Source organism: Molossus molossus, unplaced genomic scaffold (genome assembly GCF_014108415.1).
Source record: "Molossus molossus isolate mMolMol1 unplaced genomic scaffold, mMolMol1.p scaffold_m16_p_4, whole genome shotgun sequence".
Taxonomy (NCBI): domain Eukaryota; kingdom Metazoa; phylum Chordata; class Mammalia; order Chiroptera; family Molossidae; genus Molossus; species Molossus molossus.
The window spans coordinates 53,999,019-54,014,394 of NW_023425377.1; the positions used below are offsets into that span (position 1 = coordinate 53,999,019).

The 15,376-nt window shown below is 38.9% G+C and overlaps 1 long non-coding RNA gene across 11 annotated transcripts in view; it reads left to right on the top strand.

Moving 5' to 3' along the window:
• The window catches only part of LOC118644018, a 45,619-nt gene that overhangs the window by 9,958 nt on the left and 20,285 nt on the right, over positions 1-15,376 (top strand). For all 11 annotated transcript variants that reach the window (XR_004962056.1, XR_004962053.1, XR_004962055.1 and 8 more), the window contains one exon: positions 2,616-2,684. This is a non-coding gene — a long non-coding RNA (uncharacterized LOC118644018). The remainder of the gene's footprint in view (positions 1-2,615; positions 2,685-15,376) is intronic.

The window sequence follows — 15,376 nt, forward strand, 5'->3', positions numbered from 1 at the left end:
TCATGTAATGATACAGAATAATTTGAGGATATTTTTCTCACAAGGGCTGTAAAGCTCTGTCTACAAATTCTTGACACAAAGTGGGACTGTTAATCATTCCTTGGGGTAAAACCTGCCATTGATAACGTTTAGTAGACCTGCCATTATTATACTCAGGGATAGTAAAAGCAAATTTAGCTTTGTCCTGTTCGTAAAAGAATCATGAAAAAACAATCTTTCAAATCAATGACTAAGATTTTGTAGGATTCAGGAATTATGGGTGGCAATGGAAGGCCAGGCTGAAGAGGCCCCATAGATTCTATGCATTTATTAACTTCTATTAAATCTATTAGGAATCTCCATTTGCCACTCTTTTTCTTAATAACAAAAACGGGAGAGTTCCATGGAGATGTGGTAGGTTCTATATGACTATCTTTTAACTGTTGTTTAACTAAAAGTTTTAAAGCCTCGAGCTTATCTTTTGTCAGAGGCCACTGCTCCACCCATTTTGGTTCTTCAGTTAACCATTTAAGAGGTAGGGTTTGAGGTTGCAAAACAGTGACTACAAGTTTTCTGAAGGCACAGGATTAAAATTCATATTAAACATCATGGTTTTTACTGATTCAGGCAAGTATAATATCTGTAAAAATGCCCCAAATTGTTGTAATAAATCTCGGCCCCAGATGTTTATAGGGACATCCACAATGTAAAATTGCGTTTGGGCAGTTTGTCCATCAGGGCTGTAACACAGTAATTTGTGTGTACTTTGAAATACCTGATTAGTGGATCCTATTCCAGACAAAGTAACAGACACAGCTTGATAAGGCCATGAGGGTGGCCAAAACTTAAGAGCTATGATACAAACATCAGCACTTGTGTCCACGGGGCCCTCAAATACACTGTCTTGAATAGTTAATTTCAGAGATGGACAAGAGTCACTGATTAATGTTTCCCAAAAAACCTATTTTCCTGTACTCCCGAAACCACCCTGTCAGTCCACATTCTGAGTTTTAAAAGAATGATAAGGCAAGAGGAGCAGTTGAGCAATGCGTTCCCCAGCGACTAAACTCAAGGTTTGTGATACTTGAGCCATAATTTTTATCTCTCCCTTGTAATCTGAATCAATAACCCCTGGATGGACTTGGAGGCCTCGGAGAATAGAACTACTTCTCCCTAGTAGCAATCCAAACATTTCTCTGGGAAGTGGCCTGAAAACCCCAACAGATAATTTATAAACTCCTCCAGAGGGGGAGAGGGTATAAGGTTGGCTTACAGGCAAATCTGCCACTGCACTGCCCTTTGTAGCTGCTCTTAAATCTTTTACCCTAATGATTGCTGGTATTGCAGGCCATTGCTGACAGGGAATTGCAGAGATGCTGTATTCTGCTGGTGGCCCCAGGGTTGTGGGCCCCTCTGGGCCTTTCCTGACTGCGGGGTGTTTAGGAGCAACAGGGTTAATCCAATTCCCATCTTTGTCTTTCTTAGAAAAACATTCATTAGCCCAGTGACAGCATTTTTTACACTTAGGACAGAGGCCTGGAGGTTCTTTCTTAGTATCTTTAACCTCCACCTTTTTCTTTTTTCTACAATCTTTTCTGAAATGTCCTGGCTTTCCACAATTGTAACATGTTCCCTTATTATTAAGGTCTGAGGCTAAGGCAGTAGTGAAAACATTAGCATGATGCTCTGGGCTACCTACTCCTGCACAGGCCCGTATATAATCATCTAAGGAGGCACCCTACCCCTTTAAGGGACTTAGTATATGCCTACATTCTGAATTTGCATTCTTAAAAGCTAGAGACTGCAAAACTATTCTAGCAGCTTCTCCTTGACTGATTCCTCTCATCACAGCATTTGTTAATTGAAATAAGAAATCAGTATATGGCTCCATAGGACCTTGCATAGTCTTTACAAAAGAGGGAGCAGTTTGCCCAGTAGACTCAATTTTTTGCCTTGCCTTTAAATATATGTTTTTGATTTGTACTAGTGCAGCATCTGTAAGGCCCGCTTGTTGTGCAATAGTAGAGAAAGCTCCCATTCCTGCTAACTCATCGTAGGTTGGCCTGGGGGGACTGAGACTTTCATTTAGCTGAGCCTGTATTCAAGCCTCCTCAAACCACCAACTTCTCAACTGTAACTATTGAGAACCTTCTAAAACAGTTTTTCCAATTGTTTCCCAATCTTTGTGTATGAGGAGAGTTCCCGATGCATATGAATCTAACAGTCCCACCACAAAAGGAGATTGAGGTCCATATTGAGTGATGGCGGATTTTAATTGTTTCAAAATCTTAAACTGCAAGGTGCTATATTAAACATCCATGCCTCCTTGTGGAAATTGAGCATTGGCGGCAAATCTCTGCCTCTGAATAGGAAACAATAAGGGTGGATCCTCCTCATTCCAGCCAAGGGGAATGGAAATATTGTTGGGGGACCAGAAGGCCCAAAGACATAGTTCTGAGGCCCTATAGGAGGGGCTGCAGAAGCCCCAGGTACAGGAGGTGGTGGTGGAGGGTAACTTATAGTGGCTAGATATGCAGCTAGAGGAGGGGCAGTAGGCTGGATAGTAGATAAAGCCTCCTGTCCTTTTAACAGTTTTTTTATTAATGTAATTAATACTTTGGTATCATTATTATTAGAGTCATCTGAACTTATAGAGGAAGACTCTGAATCACTGTCCTCGGGATGTTCAGGACATGGAGGAGGAGGTAAGGAAGAAGAAACGTCCTCATATATCTTCTCCTCTTCCAGCTCCGGCTTATTTGGGGATCCTCCTTCACTAGAGGATTCTAACAGCTGAAGGGCCTGAGTTATGGCACTACAAAGCATCCATAAGTTTAAGTCCATAGTCTGCCCTTGTTGGTGACACTTTTATAAAATTCTCATTACTTGCTTCCATTCCTTCAAATTAAGTTGTACTTTATGCTGGCTAGCAAACCAATAACATTTCTGATTTACATGCTTAAATAGTTTCTTAAAACATTTGTCAGTTGCTTCAACTCCAGTGGAGTGCAACAAACCTTTGAGGAGCTTTAAATACTCCTGTTCCATTGATGGGGGATTCCTAATTTTTATCCCAAAAGTTCCCCTGTATTTACTTTTTGTTCTGGGGTACTTACCCGTTTGGTTTTGCTATCCCTTCTTTCAACTGCAGGTAATTTTTCTAGTCTTGTATTTCAGGTCCCTATTCGGGTGCCACTTGTTGAGAGGGTCTGCAAAATGAACAAAATACACAAACTGACACAAAGACAGACAAGACTGCAGCAGCCCCGAAACCCTGCAGCTGTTTATTTTTATAGCCAAAGAGGTTGCCGTGGTCCTAATTTCTATCAAGATAACTAATCTAACTATTTCCACTGCTCAAAGGTCAGTGCTGCTCTTAAGAATATCTCATACTTCCTGTTTGCAGGCAAGGAGGAGCATGCCTGTGTGCAGGATTTTGCTCTGAATTATTCTTAAGGATTGAGCAGCACTCCAAGGCATCTGTGTGCAGAATATCCTTGTTAACCCTTGTGTGAGTCCATCCGTGTGTGGAATAAACTCACATACAATCTATAAAGAAGATTAAAAAATCATATTAAGCATCTTCTCAGGTTACAATGGCTTAAAACTAGAAATCAATTGCAACAAAAATATGCAAAGACATTTGAAAACATGGAGGCTAAATAGGATGTAATTGAACAATGAATGGGTCACCGAGGAGATCAAGGAAGAAATTAAAAACTTTCTGGAAACCAATGAAAATGAACACAAAACAACACAACTTCTATGGAATGCAGTGAAAGCAGTTCTGAGAGAGAAGTTCATAGCACTACAGGCCTATGTCAAGAAGCAAGAAAAATTTCTAATAGACTATCTAACCTCACAACTTAAAGAACTAGAAAGCAAACAAAAAGAAAACCCAGAGCAAGTAGAAGAAAGGAAATAGTAAAGATCAGAGCAGAAATAAATGATGTGGAGACCAAAACAACAATTTAAAAAATCAATGAAACAAACAGCTGGTTCATTGAAAAGATAAACAAGACTGATGGACCCATAGCTAGACTCACCAAGAAACAAAGAGAGAGAACCCAAATACACAAAATCAGAAATGAAAGAGAAGAAATAATAACAGAAATACATAAGATTGTGCATAAATATTATGAACAATTATACAGCAACAAATTCGACAATCTAAGTGAAAGGGACCAATTTCTAGAAACACATAGTCTCCCAAAACTGAACCAGAAAGAGATAGAAAACGTGAACAGACAAATAACAACAATAGAAATTGAAGATGTAATCAAGACCCTCCCAGCAAAGAAAAGCCCAGGCCTGGATAGCTTCACAGAGGAATTTTACCGAACATTCAAAGAAGAACTAATACCCATTCTCCTCAAACTATTATAAAAAATTCAAGAAGAAGGAAGACTTCCAAACTTGTTTTATGAGGCCAGCATAATTTTAATTCCAAAACTAGAAAAAGACACCACAAAGAAAAAAAAACTACAGGCCAATATCCCTGATGAACACAGATGGCAAAATCCTGAACAAAATACTAGCAAATTGAATCACAATAGATCAAAAAAATTATTCACCATTACCAAGTGAGATTCATCCTAGAAATGCAAGGTTGGTACAATATTCGGAAATCAATGAATGTGATACACCACATAAACAAAATGAAAGATAAAAAGCATATGATCATATCAATAGAGGCTGAAAAAGCATTCAACAAAATTCAGCACTGATTTTTGATAAAAACACTCACAATCTGGGTATAGAAGGACCATATCTCAACATAATAAAGGCCATATATGGAAGACCTAGAGCCAACATCATATTCAATGGGCAAAAATTAAAAGGAATTCTCTTAAAAACAGAAACAAGACAAGGATGCCCACTTTGACCACTCTTATTTAACATAGTTCTGGAAGTCTTAGCAACAGCAATCAGATATGAAGAAAAAATAAAAGGGATCCAAAATGGAAAGGAGGAAGTAAAACTGTCATTATTCGCAGATGACATGATACTATAAGTAGAAAACCCCAAAGATTCCAACAAAAATTTACTATACTTAATAAATAACTTTGGCAAAGTAGCAGGATACAAAATTAATATCAAGAAATTGATAGCATTCTTACATACCAATGATGAACTCACAGAAAGGGAAACTAAGAAAACAATCCCATTTACCATTGTGGCAAAAAAATTAAGATACCTAGGAATAAACTTAACCAAAGAAATAAAGGACCTATTTGGAGAAAACTACAGGTCATTGAAAAAAGAAATAGCAGAAGATATAAAAGTGAAAGCGTATACCCTGTTCATGGATTGAAAGAATTAACATCATTAAAATGTCCATACTACCCAAAGCAATCTATAGATTCAATGCAATCCCTATCAATATACTGACATACTTCACAGAACTAAAAAAAATATTTCAAAAGTTCATATGGAACCAAAAAAGACCACAAATAGCCACAGCAATCTTGAAAAAGAAGAACAAAGTGGGAGTGATCACATTACAAGATTTCAGGTTGTACTACAAAGCCACTGTAATCAAAACAGCTTGGTACTGGCACAAGAGCAGGCATATAGACCAGTGGAACAGAACAGAGAACCCAGAAATGGACCCAAAGCAATATGCTCAATTAATATTTGACAAAGTTGGCAAGAGCATACAGTGGAGTAAAGAAAGGCTCTTTAATAAATGGTGTTGAGAAAATTGGACAGCTACATTCAAAAAAATGAAACTAGACCATCAACTTACACCATACACAAAAATAAACTCAAAATGGATAAAAGACTTAAATGTGATTCATGAATCCATAAAAATCCTAGAATAAAATGTAGGCAACAAAATTTTGGACATCATACACAGCAGAATGTTCACTGATACATCACCTAAGGCAACAGAAACAAAGGAAAAAATGAACTCATGGAACTACATCAAACTCAAAAGCTTCTGCACAGCAAAAGATACAATCATCAAAACGGAAAGACAACCTACTGTTTGAGAGAGCAAAATTGCCAATGATATATCAGATAAAGGGGTAATTTCAAATATATATAGAGTACTCATACAGCTCAACAAAAGGAAAACAAAGAACTTAATTAAAAAATGGGCAGAGGATCTAAATAGACACCTCTTCAAACAGGACATACAAATGGCTAAGAGACATATGAAGAAATGCTCAACATCACTAATCATCAGAGAGATACAAATTAAAACAACAATGAGGTATCACCTCACACCTGTCAGAATGGCCTCCATCAACAAATCATCAAACAAGAAGTGTTGGTGAGAGTGTGGAGAAAATGCGACTCTAGTACACTGCTGGTGAGAATGCAGACTGGTTCAGCCACTATGGAAAACAGTACAGTGTTACCTCAAGAACTTAAAAATTGAACTACCATTTGAACCTCTGTTTCCACTTCTAGGAATATACCCTAAGAAGCCTGAAACACCAACCAGAAAGTATATATGTACCCCCATGTTGGTATTAGCACTATGTACAATAGCTAATCTGGAAACAGCCAAAATGTCCATCTGTTGATGAATGGATGAAAAAACTGTGGTACATATACACAATGGAGTGCAATGCAGCTGTAAGAAAAAAAAGATCTCTTATCTTTTGAGATAAGGAGGAACCTGGAAAATATCCTAAGTGAAACAAGCCAAACAGAGAAAGACAATATGACCTCACTTAATTGTGTTATATAATAAACATAACAGTGTGAGGAATGGGGTAGTCCCAGAGACATGGACGTGGGGTAGAGACTGACAATCCCAAGAAGAGGGTGTGGTGGGGGAGAGAGAAACCACAGAACTTATATGCATGTGTACATAAACAGTGGACATGGACAACAAAGCTGGGGACAGGGCAGGGAGGGAAGGGGAGAGGGGAATCAGTGGGGGATAAAGGAGAAACATCTGTAACAAAAATAAATTAATTAATAATAAAAAATAGAAATGAAAGAGAAAAACCACACTTCCATGCCATAGTATAAACATGACTTCAATATAATATTTGAGTGTAGTTTGCCCTGTTTACAATAAATACCGTAACAATCAGTTGTTTTTTTTGTACAAAAATTGAATTATACCTCCTCTGAAATCTTTTTTTATGGACCCCATCTCTTCTGGTCTCATAAAGTTCCTGGTGCCTGGCACTTATGGGGGAACCAGAGAACATCAGTGGGAATCAGCTGTATCCTCATTACCTGGTGAACAGCCACGTATGTGATAGGTGGGTCTCTCTCAGAGGAGGGGTAGGCAAGACTTGATGATGGGATATTTGTGATTCCATCTGCTGACAAAGGCTAGAGTGGTGGGAGGTTGGGCCAGGACCCCTGAGTAGTTAACACGCAGGTGCTATAGAGAAGGGAAAGGCAGTCCTCAAACCCAGTGGGTAATGGACCACCCATACCTGCAAAGGGATAATGGGAGGGTAGAGAGCAGTACTCCTTAGATAAAATCAGCTAGTCCTCTGGTTCCCAGAGAGCAAAAGGCACCCAAGGCAGCAAGTGAACCACAGGAACCCAGGTCACCCTGTCAATAGGCATCATGCACAGCCAGAACAGAGGTCCAGTGGTGAGATGAGGCTAGAGGTGGCCTGGGCTGGCAGGTTGGGAGGGAGGTGCCTGGCTGGCTAGGGTACTTCTGTCTGTATTTAGCAACTTGGCCAGTCACACCCTGTAGAAGGTGGTGTTGAGGCTGGCTACTGCTATGGGTCAGTTAGATGATGCCCTTTATGAACTAAAAACAAGTGAAGCTAATAAATAAATATTAGCACAAAGGTGAATCTAATAAAGATCAGAAAAAAAAAATCAAAGCAAAAGTTGTTTCTCTGAAAAAAATAAAGAATAACTAGAGCCAGAGCTGGGTCTTATCCTACCTCTGGCAGTTGTAGCTCAGGGGTGCATGCTGAAGCAGGCTCTAGCTGTGAAACTGGTGCTGGAGATCTGAAGTTGCTGCTAGAGCTAGTGTTAAAGCTGGCAAGGGAGTTGGTGATAGAGCTGCCTCTATTTCAGGTTGATTGTAGGCCTGATGCTGGAGCTAGTTCTGGTGAAAGTGCTAGAATTGCTGCTGAGACTGGTTCAAGTTTAGGATCTGGCACTGGCTCTAGCTTTGGAGCTCATGCCAGAGCCTCCTGATGCTGGCACTGATGTGGACTCTCGCTATTGAGCAAGTGTTAGAGTTGGTGCTGAAGTTGACTTGAACTCAGAACTTGGTTTTGGTTCTAGTTTTGGAACTAGTTTTAGAGACGATTCTAGATTGAGAGCTGTCACCAGAGCCGGCATAGTAGTTGGTAATATAGCAGTCTCTGTCTCTAGAGTTGGTGCCAGAATTGATTCTAACTTGGGAGCTGATGCAAGAGCTGGTGCAGAAATTGGCCCTAGCTCTGTAGCTGGTGTTCACTTTAGCTGTGGCAATGGTGGTGAAGTTGGCTGTAGCTCTAGAGATGGTGCTAGAGCTGCTTCAGATGTGACATTGGAGTTGGTACTGAAGTTGACTTTGGCTCTTTTTCTGGATCTGGGTTTGGAGCTGGTTTTAGCATTGGATCTGGTGCCAAAGCTGGTTTTAGTTTTAGAATTTGTGCTGATTTGGGAGCTGACTAGATCTAAAGCTGATGCTAGAGCTGATGTTCATGCTAGCACATTACTGGTACTAAAAGTGGCACTAGTTCTGGAATTGTTGGCAGAGTTGGTGCTGAAGCTGGTTCTACCTGTGCTAGAACTGGCTATAACTCAGGAATGGGCACTATCTCTAAATCTGGATGAGGTACTGGAGCTGGAGGTGGTTCTAGTCATGCTGGTGCTGTGATTTTAGCTCTGGGACTGGTGATAGCTCTGACATTTGAGGTAGTATTGGAGCTGAAAAAGCAGCTGGCATTAGCTTTGGAGCTTCAGGTAGAGCAGTGGTTCTCAACCTTCCTAATTCTGTGACCCTTTAATACAGTTCCTCATGTTGAATGTGGGCATATATGCATGTGAGCAGACACACCTGGAGATGAATAGAGGAGCAGTGTCTCTGTTTCTAAGACTACTGAAAATATGAGTTTTCCAATGGTCTTAGGTGACCCCTGTGAAAGGGCCATTTGACCCCCAAAGCAGTCATGTCACACAGATTGAAAACAGCTGAGGTAGATGCATGTTCACCACATGACTATCATTCCATGTGACTTTATATATTTGTTCATGTTTTCTTTTTGAAAGTATTACAGATGTTCCCCCTTTTCTCCACCATTGACTCCCTACTTCCCACTCCCACCCCCTTTCTCCTTTCCCCAAACTAGTGTCTGTGTCCATTGGTTGTGCATATATGTATATAAGTTCTTTGGTTTCTCTCTTCCCACACTCCCACACCCCATTCCTCTGATGTTCATCAGTCTGTTCCCTACTTCCATGACTCTAGAGCTATTTTGATCAACAGCTTATTTTGTTCATGATATTGCATAAATAAGTGAGATCATGTGGTACTTGTCTTTCTCTGATTTGCTTATTTTCCCTTACTATAATACTCACCTAGTCCCTTCATGTCATCTCAAAGGGTATGAGATCTTTCTTCCTTACAATTGCATAGTATTCCCTTGTGTATATGTATCACAGCCTTATAGTTTTTTATTTGCTTATCTACTGATGGACACTTGGGTTGTTTCCATATTTTAGCTATTGTAAGTGGTGCTGCTATGAACACAGGGGTGCATATATTCATTCTGATTGGTATTTCAGGCTTCTTAGGATATATTCCTAGAAGTGGAATCACTGGGTCAAATGGCAATTCCATTTTTTGTTTTCTGAGTGGCATCATATTGTTTTACATAGTGGCTGTATTCCCTCCAGCAGTGTACTAGAGTACCTTTTCTTCACATCCTTGTCAGCACCAGTTGTTCGAAGATTTGTTGAAGGCAGCCATTCTGACGGGTGTGAGGTGATAGTTCATAGTTGTTTTAATTTGCATCTCTTTGATGATTAGTTATATTGAGATTTTTTTCATATGTCTCCTGGCTATTTGTATGTCCTGTTTGGAGAAGTGTTTATTCAGGTCCTCTTCCCATTTTAAATCGGATTGCTTGTCTTCCTTTTGTTGAGTTGCATGAGTACTCTATATATTTTGGAAATTAACCCTTTATTTTATGTATTGTTGGCAAATACACTCTCCCATATAGTGGATTCACTTTTTATTTTGATGCTGGTTTCTTTTGCCTTGCAGAAGCTTTTTAGTTTGATACAGTTTGGTTTAATATTTTCCCCTTTGTTTATCTTGCCCTAGGCAATGTGTTAGTGAAAATTCTGCTACATGTGATGTCTGAGATTTTTCTGCCTATTTTTTCACCTAGGATTTTTATAGCTTCACAAGTGATATTTAAGTTTTTTATCCATTTTGAGTTTATTCTTGTGTATGGTGTACATTAGTCATCTAATTTAATTGTTTTCCCCTGTACCTGTCCAGTTTTCCCAACACCATTTATTTAAGAGACTGTCTTTCCTCCATTGTATGCTTTTACCTCCTTTGTCAAATATTAAATGAGCATAATGTCTTGGGTCAATTTTTAGATTCTCTATTCTGATCTATTGATCTATATGCCTGTTCTTGTGCCAGTATAGGCTGTTTTGATTATGATGGCTTTGTAGCATAATTTTTTATCTGGTATGATGATTCCTCCCACTTTGTTCTTCTTTTTCAAGATTGCTGTGGCTATTCTGGGTCTTTTTTGGTTCCATATAAACGTTTAGAGTGTTTGTTTTAGATCTGTGAAGGATGCTGTTGGTGTTTTAATAGGGATTGGAATGAATCTGTTGATTGCTTTGGGTAGTATGGACATTTTAATGATGTTAATTCTTCCAATCCATGAACATGGTATATGCTTCCACTTTTTTATATCTTCTTCTATTTCTTTTTTAATGTCCTGTACTCTTCTGAGAATAGGTCTTTTACCTCCTTGGTTAAGTTTTTTCCTAGGTATCTTATTTTTTGTTGTTGTTCCAGTAGTAATGGGGTTGATTTTTTAGTTTCTCTTTCTGAATGCTAATTATTGGTGTATAAACATTCTGACAATTTCTGGATGTTAATTTTGTATCCTGATATGTTGCCAAATTTATTTGTTAAATCTAGTAAATTTTTAATTCAGTCTTTAGGGTTTTCTATGTACAATATTATGTCATCTGCAAATAATGACAGTTTCACTTCTTCCTTTCCAATTTAGATGCCTTTTATTTTTTCTTCTTGTCTAATCTCTGTAGCTAAGAATTCCAGTACTGCAGTGAATAAGAGTGGTGAAAGTTGGCTTTTCTTTCTTTCTCCTGTTTATAAGGGAAATGCTTTTGGTTTCTGTCCATTGAGTATGATGTTGGCATTAGGTTTTTTATATATTTCCTTTATTATGTTGAATTATGATTCGTGTATTCCTGTTTTGCTGGGCATTTTTATCAGAAATGGGGGCTGGGTTTTGTAAAACGCTTTCTCAGCATCTATTGATATGATCATATTTTTATCCTTCATTTTGTTTATGTCATGTATTACATTTATTGATTTGTGAATCTTGTACCAGTGTATCCTTGGGATAAATTCCACTTGGCATGCTGTAAAAAATTTTAATATATTGCTGGATCTGATTTGCTAATATTCTGTTGAGGATTTTTACATCTATGTTTATCAGGGATGTTGGACTGTAGTTTTCTTCTTTTGTAGTGTCTTTACCTGGTTTTGGAATTAGAATTATGGTGACCTCAAAAAAAGATCTTGGATGTCTTCTCTTGAATTTTTTGAAGAGAATAGGTGTTATTCTCTTTGAATATTCAGTAAAACTTCCCTGTGAAGCTGTTTGGTCCAGGGCCTTTGTTTGCTGGGCATTTATTGATTACAGCTTCAACTTCCTTAGTTATTATTGGTCTGTTAAAATTTTTTGACTCTTCCTGGTTCAGATTTGAGAGACTGTGTCATTTTAGAAATTTGTATTTTTGCCTAGGTTGTCCAATTTATTGGTGTATTGTTAGTTATACAGTGCTTTGTATTTCTGTGGTGTCAGAATTCTTCTCTTTTGTTTCTGATTTTGTTTATTTGGGTCCTCTCTTTGTTTTTTTTGTTTTGTTTTGTTTTGTTTTGTTTTGGTGAGTTTGGCTAACGGTTTATCTATCTTGTTTATTTTTCCAAAGAACCAGATCTTGGTTTCATGGATATTTTTGAATTGTATTTCTCTATGTCATATATTTCTGTTCTGATCTTTATTATTTCTTTTCTTCTACTTGCTCTGGGTTTTTATTTTTGTTCACTTTCTTGTTCTTTAAGTTGTAGCATTAGATAGTTTATTAGAATTTTGTTTTGTTTCTTGAGGTAGACTTATAATGCTATGAACTTCCCTCTCAGTACTGATTTTGTTGCATCTCATAGATTTTGTGTTTTTTTTTTGTTTTGTTTTGTTTTTTATTCATTTTCATTGATTTCCAGAAAAATTTTAACTTCTTCCTTGATCTACTTGGTAACCCATTCATTCTTTAATTACATGCTATTTAGCCTTAATGTGTTTGAATGTTTTACTTGTAATTAATTTCTAGTTTGATGCCATTGTGATATGAGAAGATCTTTTTTAAACTTATCTGTATTTTTGAATGTATTACAGATATTCCTCCTATTTTCCCCCCTCCACCCCCTACTCCCACTCTCATCCTTCTTTCCCCACACTATTGTCTGTGTCTATTGGTTATGCATGTATGTATATAAGATTTTTGGTTTCTTTCTTTCTGCCCCACCTCCCCAACTTCCCTTTGAGGTTCTTTGGTCTAAACACCAAATTGTACTTCTTTTTTAAAATCCTCACCTGAGGATATTTTTCTATTTATCATCAGATAGAGTGGAAGAGAGGGAGAGTGAGAGGGGAGGGGATAGAGAGAAACATTGATGTGAGAGAGACACATCGACCAGTTGCCTCCCACATGAGCTGACCAGGGCCATGGATGAACTGCAACCGATGTACATGCCCTTGGCTGGAATCAAACTTGTGACTCATTAGTTCATGGGCCAACACTCTAAACGCTGAGCCAAATTGACCAGGGCCAAATTGTGCTTTCTAATCTCTTCATCTTATTCCCCCAACCCCCCTCCCATGAGGCAAACAACACAAAGTTCTGTGTATCCATGAGTTTGTTTTTGTGCTGCTTGCTCATTTTGTTTGTAGATTCAGTTGTTGATAGATATGAATTTATTGCTATTTTGTTGTTCATATTTTTTTATCTTCTCCATCAAGAGGACCCTTCAACATTTCATATAATACTGGTTTGCTGGTGATGAGCTCATTTAGATTTTTCTTGTCTGAGAAACTCTTTATATGTCCATTGGTTCTAAATTATAGCTTTGAAGGATAGAGTGATCTTGGTTGTAGTTCCTTGTTTTTCATCATTTTGCATATTTATTTGCACTCTCTTCTGGCCTGCAAAGTAGCTTTTGAGAAAGTGGCAGTGGCAGACAGCTTTATGGGAGATCCATTGTAAGTAACTAACTGCTTTTCTCTTGCTGCTTTTAAGATTCTCTCTTTGTCATTAACCTTTAGCATTTTGATGATGATGTTCTTGGTGTGGGCTTCTTAAGGTTCATCTTGTTTAGGACTCTCTGTCCTTCCTGGACTTTTATGTCTGTTTCCTTCACCAAGTTAGGGAAGTTTTCTGTCATTTTTGCAAACAGGTTTTCAATTTCTTGCTCTCTCTCTTCTTCTTCTGGCACCCCCATGATGTGAATGTTGGTATGCTTGAAGTTGTTCCAGAGCTCCTTACACTGTCCTCATTTTTTTTTTATTCTTTTTTCTTTTTACTGTTCTGATTGGGTGTTTTTTCTTTCTTATATTCCAAATCAGTGGTTTGCTTCTTGGCTTTACTTACTCTTTTATTGATTCCCTGTAAAGTATTCTTTATTTCAGTTAGTGCATCCTTTATTTCTGACTCGTCCTTTATTATGCTCTTGAGGTCCTCACTGAGTTCCTTGACATTCTCACAAGTTTCTTGAAATTCTCACTAAGTTAATTGAGCATCCTTATATGCTGTGTTTTGAACTCTACATCTGTTAGATTTTCCCCCCTCCATTTTGTTTATTTCTTTTCATGATGTTTTGTACTGCTCTCTCATTTGGAACATGTTTTTATGTCTCTCATTTTGGCAGCCTCCCTGTGTTTGTTTCTATGTATTACATATAGTTGCTAAGTCTCCTGGGCTTCCTAGGTTGGCCTGCTTTATTAGGTGTGCTGCAGGATCCCATGGCACAGCTTCCATGCTCACCCAGCTGAGCCCTTGAGGTGCACCACTTGTATGAACTTCACCACCTTCTGTTGTAATTGAGTCTAGATTGCTGTTGGCATGTCATTGGAAGGGTTTTACACAGGCTGATCAGCTGCAGGGCCTGGCTATGCCCACTAACCACTGACCTCTTGCTGTAGCACAAGAGAACCGAGAGACCACCAGAGCCAAATTAAAGCCAAATAGAGAGTAAAGCTGGCCAACAACTGATCCTGAGTTCTCAGATGCCAGCCCTGGGGCCTCCAAATGTTGTGGAGTGCCAGAGTCAGAGAAAGACCATTAGAGAATTGAGGTCCAAGTAAGAGCCATTTATTAGTCAGCTGGCATCTGATTCCAAATACCCCTGTGACAGTCTTTGGAATCACCCTCGATATGCTTTATTACATGCCTTTTATACCTTACAGAAAATAGGCTCTTCTTGATATAATGCCCAGGGCCACAGTAAAGTTGTATAGAATTAGTTTGCTTTAAGGGTAACAGGAACACCCAGGCACACCCAGGAACACCCAGTTATTTCAGGTATTTTAAGGTACATTGGGTCACACTTTGCCCTGAGCTGTACAAACACAATGCAAGCCTAATTCCTTGAGATTGTGAGGAAGGTTGAGTCTCTGACTCAAGACCTCCAGGCTCTGTGGACTCTGTCAGACATGTAGCCATGTAGCCGGCTCCCAGCAATTTCTTGGTTCAGGGAGTATTCCAATTTACTGAGGTTATTTTGACTAAACAGGTTCGGCTAGAGGGCATACAGTGACTTTCCCGATCATCAATTATGGAGCAGCACAATAATTTACCAGTCATCAATTATGGGGTTATAAACATGCCAGCACACTCTGACTACCTAGGATAATCAGCTGTGCTGGGGCTCACTACACAGAGCAAGACTTACTTCAGCAGTGCTCTGGTACCCACTGAGTCCATTTCTTGAGTTTTGACATGGTCTGAAGCTGTCCAGTGGGTGTGCTGGCTCTGGGGCAAGGTCAGCCACTGCCTGTGTTCTACCTGGGGCCACAAGTCATAAGCTACAAAGCAATCTGTCGATGGCTGCTTCTTGTGCTGGGCTTGGAAGTGCCCAGGCAAAGCCAAGTTGTGAACCAAGGCAGGCTTCTTCTGGTGCCATGCCTGGAGCCAC